We start from the raw sequence: 22,267 nt of genomic DNA, 5'->3' as shown, positions 1-22,267 counted from the left end.
TCAGCATTCCAGCAGCTAAAAGCAAACTTTACTCGGAACCAATATTAAGGCACCCAGACCCAGATCTTCCTTTCATGGTGCATGTGGATCGTGGGATAAAATTAAAGCTAAAACTGCCCTCTTGCAGAAAAATAAAGATAACAAATTGGTACCGTGTGCTTACTTATCCAAAAAAGTTTTCTGGGGCTGAATTAAAATTGGACTGTAGGGGATAAGGAGACCTTGACTATCAAAAGCTGCATTGAGTGTTTGGCCACTGGCTAGGAGGCAAACACCCTTCCAGGTTTGGTCAGATCACAAAAAATCTGGCTGCCCTGTGCACACCAATCAAAATGACTGCAAAACAATTGCGTTGGGCCGATTTTCTCAGGTTCTCTTTCACAGTCCATTTCTTTACCCTGGTAAAAGCAACAAACTGGCTGATGCACTGTCGCCTCCCGGAAATTCACCTCTGAGATATCAGCACAGTTCTCTCTTCCTTCCCAGCTGGGATTAGCTGTCACCCGATCACAAACTCGGCGGCTCCTCCCCTCCAACCATCCCTAACATGCGTCTCACCCACTTCCTCCAGGGGATTCAAGAGGCCGGGGCTCCGCTGAACTGTCGGCGGAGGAAGGGGATTCACAACTGCGTTTAGAGGATGGTGTTTGGAAGCGGGGAGGGTGTTGATGCGTCCCTCCTCCTCTCCGGAGGCAGGTTCTCGAAATTTGTCATGATGCCCGTCAAAGCGGGGCGCCGGGTTTTTTAAAACATTGCATCTGGCCCGCCGACAGTTCTGGTGGCTCCATGCGCAAAGACGATGAAGCGATATATCAAGGGTGTTCTGTCTGTCGCGGAAGCCAAGTCGATACCGGGGAAAGCCATGGGTTATTAAAACCCTCCCTGTTGCATCTACGACCCTGGCAGGTCATTTCCATGGATTTTTATAACGATTTGCGGAAAGCCGGGAACACTGTTTTGTGGGTGGTGGCGGATCTTTTTTCTAAACATGCACATTTTATTCCTTTCACCACAATCCCGTCAGCTCCTAAACTGGCCCGGTTGTTTATCCAACATGTCTATTGCCTACACTCCTCTCCCGACAAGGTGGTATCCGACCGCAGTCCCAATTCATATCTAAGTTTTGGAAGGCTTTCCTGGAGCTGTTGGGGAACCACCCCAGCGGTCGCCGCCCTACTGCGTTCAAAGTGGCGTGACAATTGGAGCGGGCCAGACAGAGCGTTAGAACAGTATTTCACGTTGTTATACTAACTATCATCAGGACAATTGGTGCAATTTGCTTCCTTTTGCTGAGTATCGTATAACAATGCCATTCATAGTACTTGCAAAGACCCGTTCGAGATTGTTTCTGGTCGGTCATTTCCACCGTTGCCCCAACTGCCTGCAGAAGTACTGCAGCCTCAGAGTTCAAACAATGGATTTCTTAAGCTAGCGAGGGTTTGAAAACAGTGCAGTCTACCTTACAGCAGGCCCAAGAATCACAAAAGGTTCAGAAGCGGACAAGCGTCGGCTCAGACTTCCCTTTCGCGTGTTGGGCGTGGGTCTGTTGTCCACACTAAAAACCTTAGCAGGGACGTGCACAAATATTATTCAAAACTTGGCAGAAATTTGTGGGCCCTTTTCGGATTACAAAGGTGATCAATGATGTTACTGCTTTCGTTTGGAACTGCCTAACTCATTAAAGTAACATTCACCCTGTCTTTCATTCTAAGCTTGCTCCAAGGAGGCTCCGTTTCAGATGCCTGGCCGCGACCCTCCGGAGCCACCCGCCAGTTATAATTGATGGCCACAAAGCACTTTGAAATAGATGCTATTCTGGACTCCAGCTTCTCCTTGTCGTCCTACAGTATCTAGTTTCATGGGTTGGCTATCCCTCTGGCCATAATCAATGGGTATATACAGAAAATATTGATGCCCCCCTCCCTTATTTCTGCTTTTCACAAAGCCTTTCCTGACAAGCTGGGGAAGGGAGGTTTTCTTGGGGGAAGCAGAGTGTAAGGATGGCAGTTCTGCTTGGTTCTCTCCCAGCCAGCTGGCCTTGACGGAATGCCTCCAGCCGAGGCGTGAGCCAGGAAGGCGGCGGCAACAACAACCTTGGTGGGCGGCTTATCTTGCTGTCCAGGATGAGCATTCCGTTCCCATGAGATGGGCCTGGATGGCCCAGGGAGGGGGAAGGGATTGAGTACGTTATAACCTGAAGTTTGGGCGGGAGGTCTCATTCCTGTCATGTCGTGTGTGTGTGCTTTCTAAGATGTCTGAATAAACGGTCTTACATCCAAAAGCCTTTTATTTCTGCTCTTTGGAATTCCTTACATTTTCAAATAACTTAGGCTTTAGTTGGGTCTTCTGTACCTTGGAGAAATCTACTTAAGAGCCTCTATGGATTTCTTAAGAAGTTTACTTAAGCGAACTACTTCAGAGCCCCTATGTATTTCATGGAATAATAGAATTGGAAGAGAGCAATTGAATCCAATTCCCTAAAATGCAAGAACACACAATCAAAGCACTCCCAACAGATAGCCATCCAGCCTGATAGAAACCTCCAACAAAGGAGACTTTAATATCCTCCGAGGCAGTGTATTTGAACAGGCCTTACCATTAGGAAATACTTCCCAATATTTAGGTGGAATCTCATTTCTCGTAGTTTAAATCCATCACTCCATGTCCTAGTCTCTAGAGCAGTAGAAAACAAGCTTGCTTCCTCCTCAACATGACATCCCTTCAAATATTTAAACATGGCAATCATGACACTCCTTAACCTTCTCTTCTCCAGAATAAACATATCCCCAGTTCCCTAAGTCTCTCCTCACAGGACATGAATGTCAAACCTTTTACCATTTTGGTTGCCCACCTCTGGACATGCTCCAGCTTGTCAATATCTTTCTTGAACTGTAGTGCCCAGAACTGGATGCAGTATTTCTGTGGCACAGGCAGAGAAAACTGTTTTTTTTAACTAAGGCTTTTAACTGAGGGCTTCCATACTTTAAACTGTTTTCATCTTCTTCTCCCCTGGAGACTATTTTATGGATTTAAGGTGCTCAGTGTTATTTTCTAATGTTTTATGTGCCTGGATTGTTTTTAATGGAGTGTTTAAATGCGGATAATTCTTACATTGTTATTTTTATGTTTTTCATATTGTGTTTTTACTGTCTAAAACACCTTGAGCAGGTCTGTAGAAATGGAATGAAAATTCTCTAAATAGTGCGTAGGTAAATAAAATTAGAATTCCTGTAAAATGTATCCCTTCATACATATCTAGACCTCCCAGACATCCTAAATTACTGTTTTGTGCTTAGAAGAGAGGCCAGGGCACAAGCAGCACAGTATGCTTTTCTGAAAGCAACTTCTGCTCTACAATGCATCTTTAAAGATAGAAATATTCAAACAGAATATTCTGACAGAATAAATGAAAATAGCCAGTCTGTCACATCTATAAGTTCAGTGTCTAGTTCTTCAGGAGAACTAATTCTTTCTCTAGCAACCAAATGATTCAGAGAATTCTGAATTCTATAAATTAATTATATCTTTCTCCTCTAAATGATAGTATATACCTCCTCTAAATGATCAAATTGATGCTGTTGGTACTGGTTACAACTAACAATATGGCCCTTTCCGCACGGGCGTTTAATGGCGCCCTGGGGACTGCAAAAACACCATCCCCAGGGAGCCATTCGCACAGGGGGGGCAGCTGCTTTGCAGCCGCGCCACCCTCGCGTCGCCCGACCGGCCCGAAGCCGGCATTTCCCAATGTTTGGAAATGCCGGCTTGGAGCCGCTGCCGTGTGAACGGCAGCAGCTCCAAGGTGCCCTCCCCCCACTCCCACCCGTCACTTACCTGGTCCCTGGCCCTCTGGCGTGTCGCCGAGGCCTGGGAACACACACCCCTGCCCTGCGACGCTCAAGCAGGCACACAGGCCCGGGGGGCGTGTCTCCAGGCCTCGGCGACGTGCCGGAGGGCCAGGGACAAGCCGGGTCGGCCGGGCAACAGCGCTCTGCGGCGCCGTTGTCCCAGCCGGTTCTGGGACCATCCATGTGGACGGTCCCAGCGTCGTCGGGTCGGCATGGATTACGCCGACCCAACCCCTTCCGCCTCTGTGTGGAAGGGGCCTCAGATAGGTAATGAAGTCTCGTCATCAGTCACCCAGAAGATAGCAAAGGCTCTCTCTAAATGTAGTCTCTGCAAGACCTTATTAAGATATTAGATGTATCCAGCTTGTTGAATCTTATCTTCATTCTTTTCAGAGCATACTTTTATCATCTGGGATTACATTTTCATCTTCTCTGTTTTATTTCATTGAAAAGTATACCAACCAATTGACCTCATTTAAAGTCATTTCCGCATGGCACAATCATACCGGGTTACAATTGGTATCTTACAATCTGGGTCTATTTTGTCCCTGTTTCTCCCTTTACATGGGTGCCCATTTCCGTGAATGAGTTGAGTTAAGACTGGGAGGAAATACTCCAATTTCTTTCATATGAGCCTGGCTTTTTTTGTTTTTAGAACGTAGATGCAGCACGCATGCTCAAACATTCCCGGTGTGCTGCATTCTGATTGGCTCTCCCCCCCATCCCAAAGGCAATGCTTCTGATTGACGGATACATAGCAACCCCAGGAAAACCAAGCAGCACACACACATACCTCTTTTCTCTAGCTTTGGAAAGGAGGCGGTGTAGTGAGCAACATGGCAAGCACGTTGTGCTATACAAAGTAAAAACCTTTGACCAATACCAGGCAGAGCACTATGTCCCATCCACATTTAAAGGTGTGAAGGAAACAACAGCACTCCCCCTCCCTCCCCCCCATATACCAAATAACATTTGACTGATCTTGGGGGCTGTCACAGAATGAGAACATCCTGCCAGGCAGATGCTTCCCTACACCTCCCTTCCCAGGATTCTGTTGGGAACATGAGCCAGGATTTCCTAACTATCAGGAGGAGCAAAAAGGTAAAACTTGAAGGTAGTAAGTGAGATGTAAAGCTAGAGGTAATTAGGCTGGTGGATGGGAAGGCAAGAAGGAAGCAGAAAAAAGGAAGAGGCTAAGACAGTTTTCCGGAAGAAAATTGTGAAGAAGGGGAAAATGAAATACCCCTTACAAGTCCTTGTGGGTCTCTCACGGTATTTTCTGTTTTGTAGAAATTACAAAGTCTTTTGTAGGTTCACCAAACAGAGAGGGAAAGATCTGGTCTGTTTTAATACAAAAACAGATTTTTAAAACAGCAAATCATATTTATAGCATGCTGGTGACTTGTTACATTTTATATACATATGTTTTTGCCATGACAAGACCTTGCTTTGTAATTAATTTGCCAACGCAGTTCAGTGTAATCCAATCCAGGTCTATAAAATGTACAATACATAATGCAGAAAAATACTTTAACAGAGCTGTTCTGAAAAATCATTTGGTGTGATGGTGAAACATCAGGAAACCAAAGCAGAAATCTGAAGCAGGAAACAGAAATCTAAAACAGTGCTACAAATCCCAGAGGGACACCTTTTTTAGATGTGAAGTATTCCCACCACAAATCTTTACATTCATGCATTATATAAATCTGAGTGCTCTTTGGGGAACAAATAGAACAGAAAGAAAAGAATCACAGATTGTCCCCCAAATATATTCATGCAATATTATATAGTACTTTTTAAAAACTTTCTCATCATTAAATATCAATTTGTTCATGTTTGCATTTCAAGCCTACATATTCAGGTGCAGGAACTGACTATGCTGAAAAGTAAATTTATTTTAAACAAGTGGAAGGGAGAATGAAATTAAATTAATTCCTGGCCAAAATATTCCCAATGTTTGCATTGAAAGTGTGAAAAAATGTACAGGGATATTTTGCCTTGTATCAATATAACACATGATGATAGTAACTTTGTGTAGGCTATATTCCCAGTGGGAAAAATCCAGCCACAGAAGGTCCTTTGGCATTAAGAGAACTTCCCTGCTACCCATTAGACTGAATTCTGTGAATCACAGATGTAAGGAACTTTTAGAAAAGGATTTCCCCATCTCTTCCTTCCAACAGAAGCCCCACATGACCCTTCAATGTCAGAACTGGAGGGGAGAGGTGAATAAACAAAATGCCATGTAACAAGGTGGTAAAATGTAGCTTTTGAACAGTCTTCAAGGGCAATCTCACTTAGTAATTTAATTTTTAAATCTAATTGTAGTAATCTAATTTAGACATTTCCAGGGCATGCACCACCATGGCCAGTACTGACAATGGCCAGATTTTTGCTACTGAAAGACAGTAGCTGCAGAGAACTGCAGCTGGCTCTCCAGCCAAAGCTGGTGGAAGGTTCTGCTGGCCACAACTGCCACCGATTTATCTACCAGGTCCAACAGCACACCCAAACTATGAACCTGCCCTTTTGGGGGAATTCAGTCCCATTCAGAAAAGCAGAAATCCTCATTCCCAGGTCAGACTTTTCTCAAACTAATAGCACATCCATTTTGTCATGATCAAGTTTATTTATAGTCATAGCTGTTAATCAAAGATTAAATGTTCTTGATTTTTCAGAGTATCTAGTAAAATCTGGATTCAGTTCTCTGTGCTATGCATACAGTTCAGAATTTAAGACCCTGATTCTATTCAAAGAAGCTTGAGAGAAGTGCTTGAGGACATATAACTCTGAAAAAGAGCCCTTTAGCTACTGTACAGACTATCATCAAAACAATTTTGAAGGCTATGCAGTACACTAAGATATTTTACTTTCCAGGTGTTATACAGCAAGAGAGAAATTCAATGTCTGGAAGAATTTTTGGCTGGTTCTATTGCTTTTGATCAAACACACAATAAAAGCTATTGTGATGCATTTGGATATGACTGTACAGTTCATACATAATATGAAATTAACAACTGATGGGCCAATGCGAGTAGCAGAGTGCTGGACTAGATGGACTCTGGTCTGATCCAGCAGGCTCTTTCTTATGTTCTTATGTTCTAAACTTTGTGACCTGGCTTAAGACTGAGGTGCCCTAATGGACTATAGATAGTAAGGTAGATTCAGGTAATCAGTTTTGTATGGTTAGTTTAATGAAACCATTTTTCTGGACCTCTCAGCTACACTGTTCTTCAGTGGTTCTTGTCCTTCCTTTGTGGGAGGCATACAGTACTGTGGCCAAGTCCCTTCTGTCCAAACAAGGGTGAAGCTGGCAAACCAGCTGGAGCTGCTGATAGGCACTCCTGGCCACTGCTGCCACCTGTAATTCCAAAGACATGGCAGGATCCAAGAGCACCTCCAGAACTCGCACAGGTCTAGGAGGCAAATGATAGGCTGCATCCCTGCGAGCAACCTGTCCACATCCTCAGACTGCAACAACTGAAACTAATCCATCACAACATGACTAGATGGCCCACTGGACACCTCCACTGAAAACTACTCAATGGTGGCATCCAGATCTGGGCAACTTTATCCCAAAAGTGCCTAGCAAAACAACAGATCTCTGGGGGTATCCCACCCCCTACCCCTTGATTGGAGGATAGCAAGCCATTCACCACTCAGAACAGTTCTGTTGGACGGCTACTTGAGGATGCAATGATTCTCTTCTGACCCCAGCACCATAACGCTCCCTGCCTGTGAGCACTGGGATGGACCCAGCCTCCCTGCCCTTCCCCTCACCCAGGCACATCCCCCAAGTGATTTTGTCCCCTATTAATCTTCTAGGTTCCCTACTATGCCCTTGGGAGTGGGTCCTCCTCCTCTCACTAGGAGGAAGAGCAATGGAAAGACCCCGTGAATGAATTCTCACTCCAAAGTGGGGTCTTCTGACCAGCGCATCCTCCCATCAAACCTATCCCACTCCCAAGAAGGAAGATGGATATCATTAGGGGACCTGTAGAGGTAGTCCTCTTCTTACCCAAATGCCAGCTAACCCCCAAGTCCCACAAACTAAAACAAAGCTAAAAATTAAATAATAACAATATAACCCCACTAAGTCTGCCAGTCCCATAAATCCCACTAAACCCATATGCCCAACTTGCATGAGAAGAAGGGGCCTGCCCCCAAACAGTTCCCAAACTGGCCTACAATGAGCAGCGAGTGCCCTTATGCCGCCACCCTTTGGCCGCTGCCCAAGGTCTTGGACTGCTGCTGTTGCCAGCCCCACCCCCTGCAGATGTTTCCAATAGGGTGTTGTTCAGGAGCTGTAGGCCACAGCTCACCCAGTCAGGCTTGCAATTCTTCCAGCGGCCAATGCAGGTTCTCTGGCTGGCAGGCAGTATTCCAGGCAGGGATGACAGGGCTGATTTGATCTGACTCAAGTCCTATCTCCTTTTCAGTACATGTTGCAAGCTAGAATTTTTGCTTTTTCAAAATACCTTCCTATTTGCCCTCTGGATTTTTTTTTTTAGTACAAGTGTAGAGCTTCTCACAAGCAAGGCATAACTGGATAGAATCATTTGTTTTCTAAGAATTTTTTTAAAAAAATACTGGCAGTAGCATAGATTGGTAAAGTTGATAAATTATATCTCATTCATGCTCAAGGGAAGAAACATGCGCTGAAGGTAGCTTTGAATTAAATTACATGTTGATACGTTGAAGCAAATTTGCTGTTCTGTTCATTTACAATACCTCATGGACTTCTCGAAAGCTGCGATTTATTGCTAATTGAGGCAGAGGACCTCTCTCTCTGTCATTTCAAATCCAAATATATTTGCAGGCCCATCTCCAAATGACTCAGGATTTTAGACAACCTATTTAAGAGCCTGGGGAGATTATCATTAATAGCTGTCAGAGGATTTTGCACTAAAACATGCTACATCCAACGAAGCCGATGGCACTGCCTCTTGCCTGAAGTAAAAGGCAAAGTGAATTCTTAAAACCATGCATGGATGAATATCAATATCAGAGGTTCCCTTTGGCAGAACTCTGTAAAGGAAGGCAGATTAGAAAACAATATTTAGGGGATGATAGAAACTTTTACAACTTTGTCTTGTACTCCCTGAGAAAAATTCTTTGATATACCTAAAGAGCAAAACAATATTTTTCAGCTGATCTGAAGGAGGAAAAATATTTTGTCACCCAACATTCAGCATACAAAGCTCATAGAAAAGATACATGAGCAAAGGTGAAACAGGACTTCCTTCTCCCCACGCTGCCCAGCTTCCGGACCGTGCTTAGACTTCTGAGATCTAACAAGATCAGGCTATACCATACCACTTTCTCTCACTGAACCAAAATTACCACCCTTGCATATGCCAGCAATATTTGGCATATATTTCCTCCTACTGGGAAGAGATAATCAGTACAAACCAAGTAGTGCAATCCAAGTAGTCCAGGGGACATATTCCTATCTGGAGACAGCATGGCCTTACACCAGGAGATTTGCTTTCCTGGGACACTTACCCTTACAGAGGGGTAAATACACTGGCATTTGGCTACTGTGGCGCCCTGCAACAACTGGCTGTGGCACTGGGCCTCACATTGGTGCTCCTGCACCACCCACTGTTGTGTTCTCGTGATGGGGGCATGTCAGGGGCATTCCTGGGAGTAGAGCCAACCTTAGTCAACCTGGCCTCAGAGATACGCCATGTTTTCAGTGGTGTATATCTACTTTCCCCTATGGAGGCTTTAAAGGTGGGTGGGGTTTTTTTTTACTTGTTGGGTTTCCCACACTGCAGGAAAGCCCTTTGGAGGGGACAGGGTGGCGCCAGAGTGGCACTGTTACAGCATACCTGACATCTGTACATTACATTTCTAAACCTAATGACTTCAATGGACTTCAAAGGATGTTACTTAAGACCACACTGTTTATTAACACTGTACATTAACAAGGCTTGCTAGAACATCGAGTGCAGGAACAGATAGGCGACATTTTAATGCACAGAGAAGAACATTTTAGCAAATTTGTCATACTTGGCCAAGTAAATGATATCAGTTCATTAGGGAGGTCATCACTACCAAATGTTACTTTAAAAAAAAGAAAGTTACAAGTGGCCATATAAATAGCTGGACTTAATAGGCATGTTCTGCTTTGGTTTTCAAACAGAAATGCACAATTTGGCCTCAGAATAATCACAATAATCTTCATAATAGGCATATGAAATCTGTTCCTTATTTGTCTAGTAATTGTTGTATGGAAAATTCTTCAGCCTTATCTGTTTTCTTATTTGACAGTGCTGTATATGTATGAATTATGAACACAAATAAAAGTAACAATAGATATGCAGGATTCAATTGACATTGCATTGTTTTCCAGTATAATAAGGCTATACTGCGTGACTGTATTCAGTTCAGCAGAAACGGTTTTCCTTTAAAGCAAAATCCTACATGTATTTCTAGTCATCCTCAGCTGTGCAATCCTTTGGAGAATGGCACGAGTTTCTCCCATTCACAGATACAGTAACTTGGCAGTAAATTCTGCAATCCTGGGTGCAATTTTGCAAACTGCAATGATGAAGGCATCTCAACTAGATTGCTTTAGAAGATAGTTTGGATTGGCTGGGTCACATGTTATATTGCCTACACAAATACACCGTAAAGAATGGATACATTGAAATGGGCATGAGAAATAAGCATATATTTTCTAGTGTCCATAAAACACTTTTTATTTATATGGTTTCCCCAATCCATGTTTCCATTTCATTGATGCAAATTTCAGTCAGATTTTTGGTTTGTCAAATTGTGTATCCACTCTGCCTAAATCTAGAGACAAATGGCTTCAGATGCTCCAAGAGTTACTTGTAGTCTGAAGATTTTGGCTGCATAAAAAAATCTTTGACTGCAGATATTATAGCTTTTCAGATGTTCCAGTTTTAGATTTTCTACTGACATTAAGCCCTGGTGCACATAGAATAGATAAAATGTGCCCGTCTCCAGGAGGTTCTTTTGTGACCTTCATGGAGTGTGATCCTGTGTGAGTTCATGGGAGTAAATTACTGTATTAAAGTAACTGTCTTTCCTGCTGTGGTTTTCTGCTCACTAAGTCAGAATTCATTTGAAAAATGACAACACTTTCAAGCTGCAATTCTACTGGCATTTGACTCTTCTGTGATTAAAACATATTTATAACTTATAACCTGAAGATTATGGCATTGTCAGGCACCAAATAGAGATTTGCTTCATCTGAAAATGTGTTTTTTGTACCTTTTTAAAAGGGAGCAAATCTCCTCAGATGTAAGTACCATTTTATTCAGTGGGATTATTACTAGGAAAGCATTTATAGGATTATAGCCTTAAAGGCCAATCCAGAACCTGCAGTAGTGGGCCACAATGCCTCTTCAACACTACACTGTCACCTCTGAGAGGGCTTCTTGGCTGTGTGGAGAGGCTAAAAACAAAACAGTCTCCCTGCTACCATGAAGCCCTTTATTGGGCTCTATTTATACCATCCAGCCCCCTACTGCTGGTGTTCCAGCTGGCAAAGGCCAAGAAGCCAACTAAGGTCAGTTCCACCTCCCATTCCCCCAGAACACACTCGGCCATACTTATGCAGCTTTTTGCACCAGTTAGCCTGGGGATGAGTGGCGGCTTCCAAGTCAGGTGCCATGGAGCCACACAACACCCAACTGCCTGGCTAAGTTGTGCCTCCTCAAGTGTATTTTCACCTTGCACCAATGGGCCGAGCACCCATGATGGCACAGGGCTGCGCTGGCTCCAACTCCCCCCCCCCCATCACCGGTTGGGGTTGCCTGAAACAGATTTCTGAATATTACTGAAGAAATGGTATGTATCCCAATATGATCATGAATACTTATTGAGAATACTTATTGCGTGCAGATGTGCGGACTCCGCTTCCTTCATAAACCAAACACACACTTAACTTTGTTGGAAATAAATGGCCGCAGCCCGGTTTATTAACACATAAAACATAACTCTTTTGGAAGCTGGGCAGGCATATCCGGGCACATCCTGGCCACCAGGCAGTGCACCGCTGAACCTGGTCACTGTCAGCACCACAGCTGACCCCTGGCCCATCGGGCAGTGCACCGCTGAACCCGGCACCGTCCCCCAATGGGGACTGGGACAGGAGGTTACTAGATGTCACTTGGGCGCCTACCCATTTGTGACACCCCCTCCTGCCAGGGGTAGCGAGCTTGAAACAGGGCTTCCCAGGCCTGCATCCTCAAGCCCAGCCCTACCCCCAGACCTCTTATTGAGGCCCCCACCTAGGGAGGTCTGGCATGCAAGCCTGCCTCCCCCAACGGATGTGCCCCTATGCCCTGAATCCGCCCAGACTGCGACAAATGTTTAACATACAAAACCAATAAAGTACCCAACAACCCCTAAAACACAGGGAGGGAGGGTGGGTTCCGTTCGTTGGCAGCCTAGCAAGGAGGCTGCGTTGAGCTGGGTATTGGCTTAAATAGCCTGCCCGGCTCCCCTGTCATGTGACGGTTCCAACCCGTCACGTGACCCTCCATTCTGACGAAGGGGAGGCAAGCCGATCGCTCCTTCCTCCCCTGCCACAACTGCGCTCCGGGTGAGTCCTGGTGCGCTTTTTGTTTGTAATGACTTTGAATTATAGGCTGTCTTTTCAATGGAACTCACAATTCTCTCCCCTTCTAGTGGACTGTGATTTAAAATGTGACTTTAAACAATTACACTATAGAAGAGATAAATTCATGTAAAGCTGGATTTTATTTATAGAGCTTTGGAATACCCAATGTTACAATTTTGTACATACATTGTTTTTTTTCTGATCTGATGTCATTCTAAAATCTGTAGATTCCTGGAGTTTTGTTTTATAAATATAATTCTGTTTCAGTAAAAAGAGATTAAACATGTTGAACTAAGTTGCATAAGACAAAGCACACTTTGGAAGAACTGCTCTGTTTCCTTGATCCTAGTGCCTAAAGAGTTTTCAGAATTGTAAACTTTACCTAATTTTCAAAGGAGTGTTCCAAGAGTAAAGTGGTTATTCTTTTTCATGCTTGTGAAAACGTTAAAACTTCAAGGTACCACCCAGAATTGTGACAACCCAGTATGCACTGAAAGTATGGCAAGATCTGTTTCTTTACACTTCATAATCCAGCTGTGTAGACACAAAAAACTTTCTTCTTCCTATGTGACAAAATATGGGTGGGGCATATAGAAATATATTTGATAAATAATATATTTTTATCTTATACCATAAAATGTGGAGAAATAATTTAGCATTGTTGCAAGCTTCAGATTTTTCACAAACACGCAATATGTTGAAGATTTCCACTAGGGTTGGAATAGAAAGGCAGTGAGATATCGCAGTTGGACTTGAACTGGAGATCTGGGTTCAGATTCCTAGTCTGTCATAAAGCTCACTGGATGAACTGGGGCTATTCATTCTTCCTCAAGCTGATTCATCCTATCAGGTTGTTGTGAGGATAGCTGAAGGAGGACAGACATGAATACTGCCCTGAGGTCCTTCCGGGGAAGGCAGGCAAAAATATTACAGATAGGCAAGGTATTCCCTATCCCTGGTAGGATCCTTAGCTGGGAGTGATCAGGTGAATCTAGCCTAGGTGGACCTTACTTAGGAGACCAGACCAGACACTTCAAGTCCACGTATACCTGGGTTAGGTGCAATGGCTTGGTGTGTGCCCAGCTCCATGAATGCCCATCTGAGGCTCAGGGTCAGCCTGATACTGTCCATTTGCACTTTAGGTATGGTGACTTGGGTGGGCCTGCCTTTCGCATCCCCTCCACTCACCTCTCCTTCCAGTGCTGCTCTGAAGGATTGTAGGGACATGCCCACACTGCCCTCCGACCCCTGGAGGTTAGAGGGTAGTGTAGGCATGTCCCTCCAGAGCAGCCGCCATCCCCCCTCTGCCATCCCTGCAGCCACCATCCCCCCTCTGCCCCACGGAGCAGGCGGCTGCCTGCTCTGTTGGGCAGAGGAGGTTTCCCTGCCCAGTGCCACTGCCTCCCACAGCGCAGGCCGCAGACGGCATCCCCTCTCTGCCCCATGGAGCAGGCAACTGCCTGCTCTGTTGGGCAGGGGGGGTTTCCCTGCCTGGCGCAGCTGCCTCCCGCAGCATGAGAGGCAGCGGCACTTGGCAGGCCAGGAAGAAGGAGAGATAGTGTTTCCTGCCTGCTTTTGTTTGCAAAGCAAGGAGGAGACGTCTTCAACCCATTTTCAGAAAAAAAGATAGCTAGCTAAGCAATTTTCACAAAACCCAGATTGAGAGAAATAAAACATCTCAAAGACATTTTGGAGGAGACAGCTGGGGAAACTTCTTCCCAAAACACTTATTATAATGTCCTCATGGAGAATCCAGAATGGAGAAAAGGCCATGGATAGGTAGAGATGAGCAGTGAGCACTCTGAGCCATTGGACATAATAAAAGGCATGTTCTGAACAAACCATTACTTGCTTTATGGTCTGGTTGGGTTTGTGAAGGTGCATCTTAGGTGTTGAGCAACATCTTTCCAAATATGATAGTGGCTTCACAGCATATCAGGTAAGAGGGATGGGACTGGGCATCTCTCCACATAATATGTGTAGTCAATAACAAACAAGTTGAAGCCAGGATAGATTTGTTAGATATGACAGTCCTGCAGGTTGGCTAGAACAGCCAACCCTTATTAAATATTAGCATAATTAATTGATGATGTAAATCAGCTAATTTAAATATGGTAGTTAAATCCAAGCTGTGCTGTTATATCTTTAATGGGTACTGGAACAACAAGAACTCGGTAATAAGACAGTTTTGTGTAACTATAATATGCATTATTGACAATAAAATGTAAACTGTAATGGAGATCATACTATTGTTGTTATGTCTGATCCATTGTTACTGAAGAGGTTGCCAAAATTCTATATTACCAAATATCTACACTGATTTTAAAAGGACAATTTACTAAGAACACATCAAAATAATCCCAACTGTCCTTTTGATTGCCCTTATTTTGCTACCTATAAAATGATTTAATGCATATTTGCTTATGTATTTACTTATGTTATGCTTCAATATGTTGTTTATTTCAGTGCACACCAGAATGTAGTCTGTACAGTCTATGATGCAGCAGATCTCAGGGACTTGTGATTGAGAACTCTCTCGTAGTCCTGCTGCCAAACAAACCTACATATGCATAAGCAACTTTGGGTTTCAGTGTTCAGTTAGCCAAATACAAGAAATATCTTAGACAAAGAAGAAAAATAGTAGACATTCTATAGAAAGGTATAGAAGGTCAGAAGAAATGAATGTCTCTGTGAGGATAATCAATAAACAATGACAGAATACAGCCAGGGGAATTCATTCATCCCTAATTGTAAATGTCTGTTCATTATATATTTTAATCTGAAATGAATTTACAAATTGAATGTTTTTAAACATTCTAAATTACATCTACAAATACAGGGAACTAAGGAAGTACTTTATAATTTCCTAGTTCTTCCACACGTTGTCCCCCAAAGGAGCATTTTTAAAGGTTATTTATAATTCATAATGTGCATGGTTCTCTTTAAAACATTGATGAAAGGGAATATCCAGTTCTGAACAACAACTTCCTATTATCATTACTGAGTAGCACTATGTAATCAGAGAACACTTTATGAAGATATATTGCTGCTCAGCTAAGAAATGCTGTCGTATAGGCACTTTAAGATACATTTTTTTAAAAATAGTATCTGCTAATTATATAAGGAAGTACTTAAAAAGGAAGGAAGGAAAGAAGGAACCAATGCTGACGAATGCTATTTTTGAAGTTAGGCAATGGCTTTGAGTGAATTAAACAACTTCCTCAGTTTTCTCATAGCTGTGAATTGATGAGAGACCTGGAGAGTATTTCACTCTCAGTTTCCTTTTACATATTACATGTTACCAGTGTAACTGATTCTTGTACAAACCTATCAGAAATCACTACTGTAATAAATCACTACTGTAATGAAACCAGCCCTGAATGCACTGTGGAATTTCACATGTATGTAATGAATTATACCATTAACTCCCAAAATTGTACAGGAACCTATGCTTCAGTTTGGTTGAGTCCTTCTGTAGATCACGCAAATCTTTATAGGAGAAGCATAAACAACAAAATGAATCATATTGTCAAATTCTCATCTTAGCAGATGACTAGAGTCCTATCTGTTTTTTCACTGTAAAGAAGTTAATTTTGCCTCACTGAGATGTCCAGTTCTTGATGCCCACTGCCCTGATGTTTCACTTGCTAGAGTTGATCACAAATATTGCAGCAGAAAGAGACAAGAGCCACTGTTACCTTCTAGTGCTTGATCTCTGCCTGTTTCACAGCTCTTCCTCCATCATCTGGTTACCTACAGCCCCACTGCTACCACCTACCTGGGTCATTTGGGTGTGGGGGAAGCCAGTATCAGTTTCTTATCTTCCTTCCCTTCACTCTTGTTATATAGCATCATGATATCTTGGTCTTTCCCAAAAACTTAATATTTTTCGCCTTCGAGGATTATTTTGCTGCAAACCTAAGGAAAATGTCCTCCTAGTATGTCAGAAATACCCTTTATCAGTACCTGGCCCATTTCTCTGTTTTTAGTTTGCCGGATAAGGACTAGGTTTAGAGTTAGATATATTAAATTAAATTCAGGTAAGAGCAAGATAATAATACATACAATGAACAATAGAGCAGACTACAATTCTATCTCTTTTATAAAAACACTCTCCTAAATGTTCCAGTTCCATTTCCTTTATAAAATGCCTTCCTGTACATTCTGCTTTATACAGTCTTCAGCAGGATAGACATATCAGAGTCAAGAAACAGTACAAGAATAGGTATTCATGAATATATTGATAAATACATTGCCCTAAGGGATACAGAGGTCGTTTCTGCATGGTCAAAATATCCGGGTTGAGCAAGAGAAATACCCCTGTGCAAGAAGTTCGCAGTTTCCAGTCCTAAAGCAGATTTGCCCGGAGATATTTACCTCATCCCAGAGTATTCAAAAACTGCAAGATTGGTGATTCTTTTAAAAAATCCAGGGGTCAGCCTGCTAGAGCCTGCTGCCAGGAAAACACCAATCGGGAGCAGAACCAGTTCATTTTTCCCGCCCAGCCGCCTGGTCTCCCTGCCTGATGTTCATTCAAGCTGCCACTCAAAAACAACAGCCAATCAGAACGCAGGACACTGGGCAGGCTCAGATATGCTTGCAGCTGCCACTGAAAAATAACAGCCAATTAGAACATGGGACACTGGGCATGCTCAAATAGGCTTGCAATGTAAATACAGAAGCCCCAGGCCCATGTGAAACAAGCTGCAGCAATTCCTCCTGGTCTTCACTAGATTTCTTCACAAAATGGGCAGCCAGGATAAAACAGACCAGGATTGTAAGGAACCAGTCCTACACAGGTATAATTCTGTCATGCGTAAATAATCAGATGCTAGCCAGGGTGTTACCCAGCTTTCACAGGTTGTGAACTTATTTCTAAGGAATCTCCACCAGCTGCTAAGAATGTAACAGCACACAACTATTTTAAGTAGCAATGGGGAAAATAACTCGGCTTGGCAATGCAAGAGGCAGGTTGGGTAGGGATCTTTTTTGACCATGTATACCAGAAACGGCTTGAAACGTATCTGCAGAGAATTCACAAAAGACCAAATTGCAGTTTAAATATTTCTATATACATTTTATTTGCAAGCAATCACACAGTGAGACATTAGGGCACATACATACAGTTCCTAAGTATATAAATAGGGAGGAAAAGATTTTGGATGATAGAGTAGGAGTTGGGGAAGCAGGGGACTTATACGTTATCTAAATCTGCAGAGAAGTTCTGGAAGAAGGCAGGGATTCCTATGCCAGCATGGAGAGAGGGGGCCATCAGCAGCTGAAGCCAGCCTGGAGGGCTTGAGCCAGCATTGAGAGCCAGCATTGAGAACTTGAACCAGCAGCAGGAGCTGGCTAGCTAGCCAGCTAGCATTAGAGTAAAGAACCAGCATTAAGAACGTGGAACTTTGGGTGCTCTGTATTTTTATACCCCTGTGAGCAGTATGGGGCGGGAGCTAGTAAGTTTCTATTCCTGTATTTTAAAGTAAGTTTCTATTCCTGGATTTTCTGGGTTTCATGCTGGGATTGCAGGGCTGAGCTAATAAGCAGCTCTATCTATTGTTTCTACTTCCCGGGACAATGGGGTCAATTGGTCCTAGATTAAATCAGGAAGCACAGAATGGCTTTATGCAGAGTAACTCTTTGGAGCCTCCACTCAGGTTATTCAAATTTGGCTGAGGCATCAGATTAGGAAGGGATTGATTGGTTTTAGGGAAATTGTATCAATAGGTTGGGGAAATGCAAGGAAGAAGCAATTGTTTGTAAACATGTTTTCTCAAAAGCACAGTATCAGGGAGTTCCAAGAGCAGCTTAGAGAGATGTGGCGTTCAGGAGATTTGCAGATTCCATTATGTCAATGGAGTACTTTGGCTGGGTAAGATAATCAAAGATACATGTCCTTGCTGTGAGGCGTCCAAGTTGTATCACTGGAGTAACTCACAAATCTAATCAAACAGACTGTTTTGCCTTAGGCTTGCTCTCAGTTTAGACACTCTGCTATCCACCCATTCAAACATGAAACTGGTATTTTGCAGCACACAATATGAGAAATATGAAATCCAATATTTCCTAAGGCAGGGGATGAAGGCCATGGTAACAAGGGCCAAATGGAGAGGGGGCCAGGATGGCCATTAGGTCTGAGTCTCAGACTCAAAGGGAGGCTTTCAATTGGAAACTTGATAGTTTTTGGCATTCAATAAGTTTCACAATTTGTTTTTATGTGCATCACAAGTTGTCATGTTTAGAATTTTCATTATGGCCAGAACCCTCAAAAGCTGGAAGTGATCTGGGCCTCTCTGGATCTTTGAGAGCACCCAACATTACTTACCTTACTAGTATGTCTCATGTCAACATGTATTATATTCCTCTTAACAGCATGCATTTTAACACTTGGTGGCAGCAGGCACAGTGCCTTGGGGCATGGGGAACAGCAATTGCGGTAAAGTAACTTATAGCCAGGCATAAATAGTGATCATTTGTCCATAGTCAAACATGTTCAGGCTATTCAGACCCAGACAGATGTGTCAAATGTATAACTTTAGTAATTATAATATGTTAGTAGACTGTGAGCTAAACCAGTGGGGGATCAAGCATCTCTGTACTGAGGCAGGTACAAAAATTATCCAGTTTAGCATAAGGACCTTCATACTATCATATATTCCCATACAATTATTTAATTATGTAGCATGTGGTAGAGTTTCAGTATGTGAAATGGCACATAACTTGATATGGTCTCAAAGTGTTATTATGGTACAGTGGTTAAGAGCAGTGAACTCTAACCTAGAGAATCAGGTTTGATTCCCCACTCCTCCACATGAGTGGTGGATTCTTATCTGGTGAACTGGAATGGTTTCCCTGCTCCTACACATGAAGCTATTAGTATTGTCCATGCTGACTGGCTGTGGGTCTTCAAGAACTCAAACAAAAGTCTTTCAAATCACCCACTGTGTGTGTTAAGTGCCATCAAGTCACTTCTGACTCATGGCAACCAAAAGAATTAATAACCTCCAAAATGTCTTATCAATAACAGCCTTGCTCAAGTCCTGCAAACTGAAGGTTTTGCCTTCCTTTCTAGAGTCAATCACCTACTACCTGCTGTTTTAATGGCAGGGCATGGGGATCAAACCTAGCTCCTTTTGCATTTGAAAAAGAGACTCTGCTGTTGAACCACAAACCCATAATAATGCAGGCAAGTGTCTTAAGGAAGGCAATTCTGTGTAAATAGATGAATATGAAAAAACAGCCTCAGAAATTATTCAGATTGATCTTTCTGAAAGGGTCAGTGAATAGATCTTCAAGATGGCCTGTTGCCAAATCATGAGCTCAGATGCTAGAAATGACAAAAGAAGAGTCTTCTAGCACCATAAAAGCTGGCCAAAATACTTGGGATGTAATTAAAGTAAGATGGGGAGAAGGCTCCAGGATAACTCTGTAAATCTATAACAGAAGTTCAGCAAGAGGCAAGGGGAGGATGAGCAAACAGTAGGGCATATTATTATTTTTAACAGTCTCAGCTCATTACAATATGACCTTGTGGATCATGGGAAACATACATTTACCTAGCTAGAAAAAATCAGCATGTTGCACATCAGACCGCATTGATACAATTTAATAAATATCATATAAAGTTTGCATGACTTACAGTAATATACGTATCAATGGGTAACAACTCAACCAATAATAAACTACAAAGTCTCACAGTGCTGGCGGGTCGTCACCTTGCTCTGGCACTAATGGAAAGTACAGTCCCAAACCTCACATGAGTCCAGTAAGTAACACAATAGTTGTTTTTGTCTTGCTGATTTTTTCTAGCTAAACATATACATTGCACGGTTGTTGTATTGTGGTTATATAAAGATACTTTTGTTCTCAGGAGGTTTGCATCTCTAAGAAAGGATGCATACAACACTAGATGCATTTTTTACAAAATTCTGGAATTTCAAAGAACATCAAGAAGCTTGAGTTATAGCTTGATGCCAGAGTCCTGATTTTCCCTAAATACCTGCCACTTTTACCATGACATTCCTTCCCCAGCCTGGATTCCCTTTATGAGAGCAGGTTGAATGGTGGCTGTGCTCTGAAAAAGATTTATCCTTCTCATTTTAGAGCTTCAAAGCAGACTCAATAAAAACACCTTGAAGCTCTTAGAGACTGTAAGTTTGAAGTGCCATTGAAAGCTCTTAATAACAGCCTGAGACTTACAATGTATGTTGTCCACATACTACCAAGTTCAGTTGGAGTTTTCCCAATCTGTCAATTATTCCAATGCTGTCTGGAACACATTGTGCATTGCTTGAAGAACAATTCTCTTCACAATACACCTGTATCCAAAGCTTCTATGGTAAACGGTAGGAGAATACACAATACTGATGTTGCTTCAGCGCACAATGTAGATTTATTAAATCAAAAAAAGTATGCCTTATTTATTTTCTAAATCAGAATATTTTTACTGTTTATTTGTAGACTGTCCTGATTAATATCCTTGGGATGAGATTGTCACCATTCTGTGCTACATATTGTTATTGCAAGAGTATTCCCACGATACAGTGCTGTACACAGGCCACTGATTTCTCTTTTGAAGAAATAATGTGTTGCCCCTTAGTTTTTCATTTGTTATTTTTAATTAAAGGTATGTTCCTTCCTTTTGAACTTCTCCAAGGTTTGTATCATTCCATTTGTCAGTTAAGAAAAGGTGAAATCTAAAGGACACAGAGGTGAGTTCTCTCTTACACACACATATTACACAGGAATGGAGGCAGAGGCAAATGCTGATGATATGGTGCTAATGCTGATAATCCAATACCAGATGGGTATGGGAGGCCAGCTACTACAGACTGAGTACTTATGAGATGGCCTCATCCAAAGGCCTGGTGGACCATTTCTGTCTTGCAGGTCCTGCAGAACTTATTCTATACAAACAGGTCAACTTTGAACACAGAGTAACCAACTGGAAATAGACAGAATGCCTTTTTACTTCCAGTATGCAGCTACATACAACCTGATGACAGTAAATAGGATGGCTACCTGTTACCCAAAGTGGTGGGAATCTCTCCCTTTTACAGTGGGGCATTAGTGAGAGCAACTCTTGGCTTAGCTAGACATTGTACAAACTCGAAACCTTGATGCTTGTGTATACCGCAGTCAGCTTTTGCAAGAAACTCACAGGAGAGTGAGTAAAGTTTAACAGTTTTTAAGATATAATGGGAATGCACAAGCACACAATAAAATCAATGTAGCAGAACACACACACACAATCCTATAATATAAGCAGTTGTGAGAGGATAGGTCTGGAATAGATGAAGACATTGGGGAGTATGGGTTATAGTCACATGATGGAATGTCCGATGAACAGAACTGAACAATCTGTGATTAGCTCTGTAAAAACAATGCATTGTGGAGCAATAACACAGACAGAGAGGTATCCAGAGATATTGAACACTGGCTACTGGGCAAGGGGGCTTATTATAGGGGGAAAATGGACCTTTGGGTTTATGCAGAGTAATCCTTAATCTCCAAGGATAAAGAGAAGAGTCCTGCCTTTCTGGGGAAAAACAAGAGGCAGATATCAACCTTAATGGTTGAGTCATTGATCTAATGGGTTGAGACATCAGCTTGATTTTTCAAGCTCAGGAGTGCCTCCAATGGGGAAGCAAGCTGATGAAATTATAGCTGTAAAACAATGCCAATGACAGTGGAGGTGGTCATTAAAGGTATTAGTCAGGGGAAGAAGCATCAGTTAGGACAACACTGGGCAGGCAATTACATTAACACATCCATTGTCTTCACTGGGGTGATTGGTCCAGGGCTAGAGATGGGAACTGTT

Source organism: Sphaerodactylus townsendi, linkage group LG08 (assembly GCF_021028975.2).
Source record: "Sphaerodactylus townsendi isolate TG3544 linkage group LG08, MPM_Stown_v2.3, whole genome shotgun sequence".
In the NCBI taxonomy this organism is placed as follows: domain Eukaryota; kingdom Metazoa; phylum Chordata; class Lepidosauria; order Squamata; family Sphaerodactylidae; genus Sphaerodactylus; species Sphaerodactylus townsendi.
Note: the sequence above shows the minus strand (reverse complement) of the source record.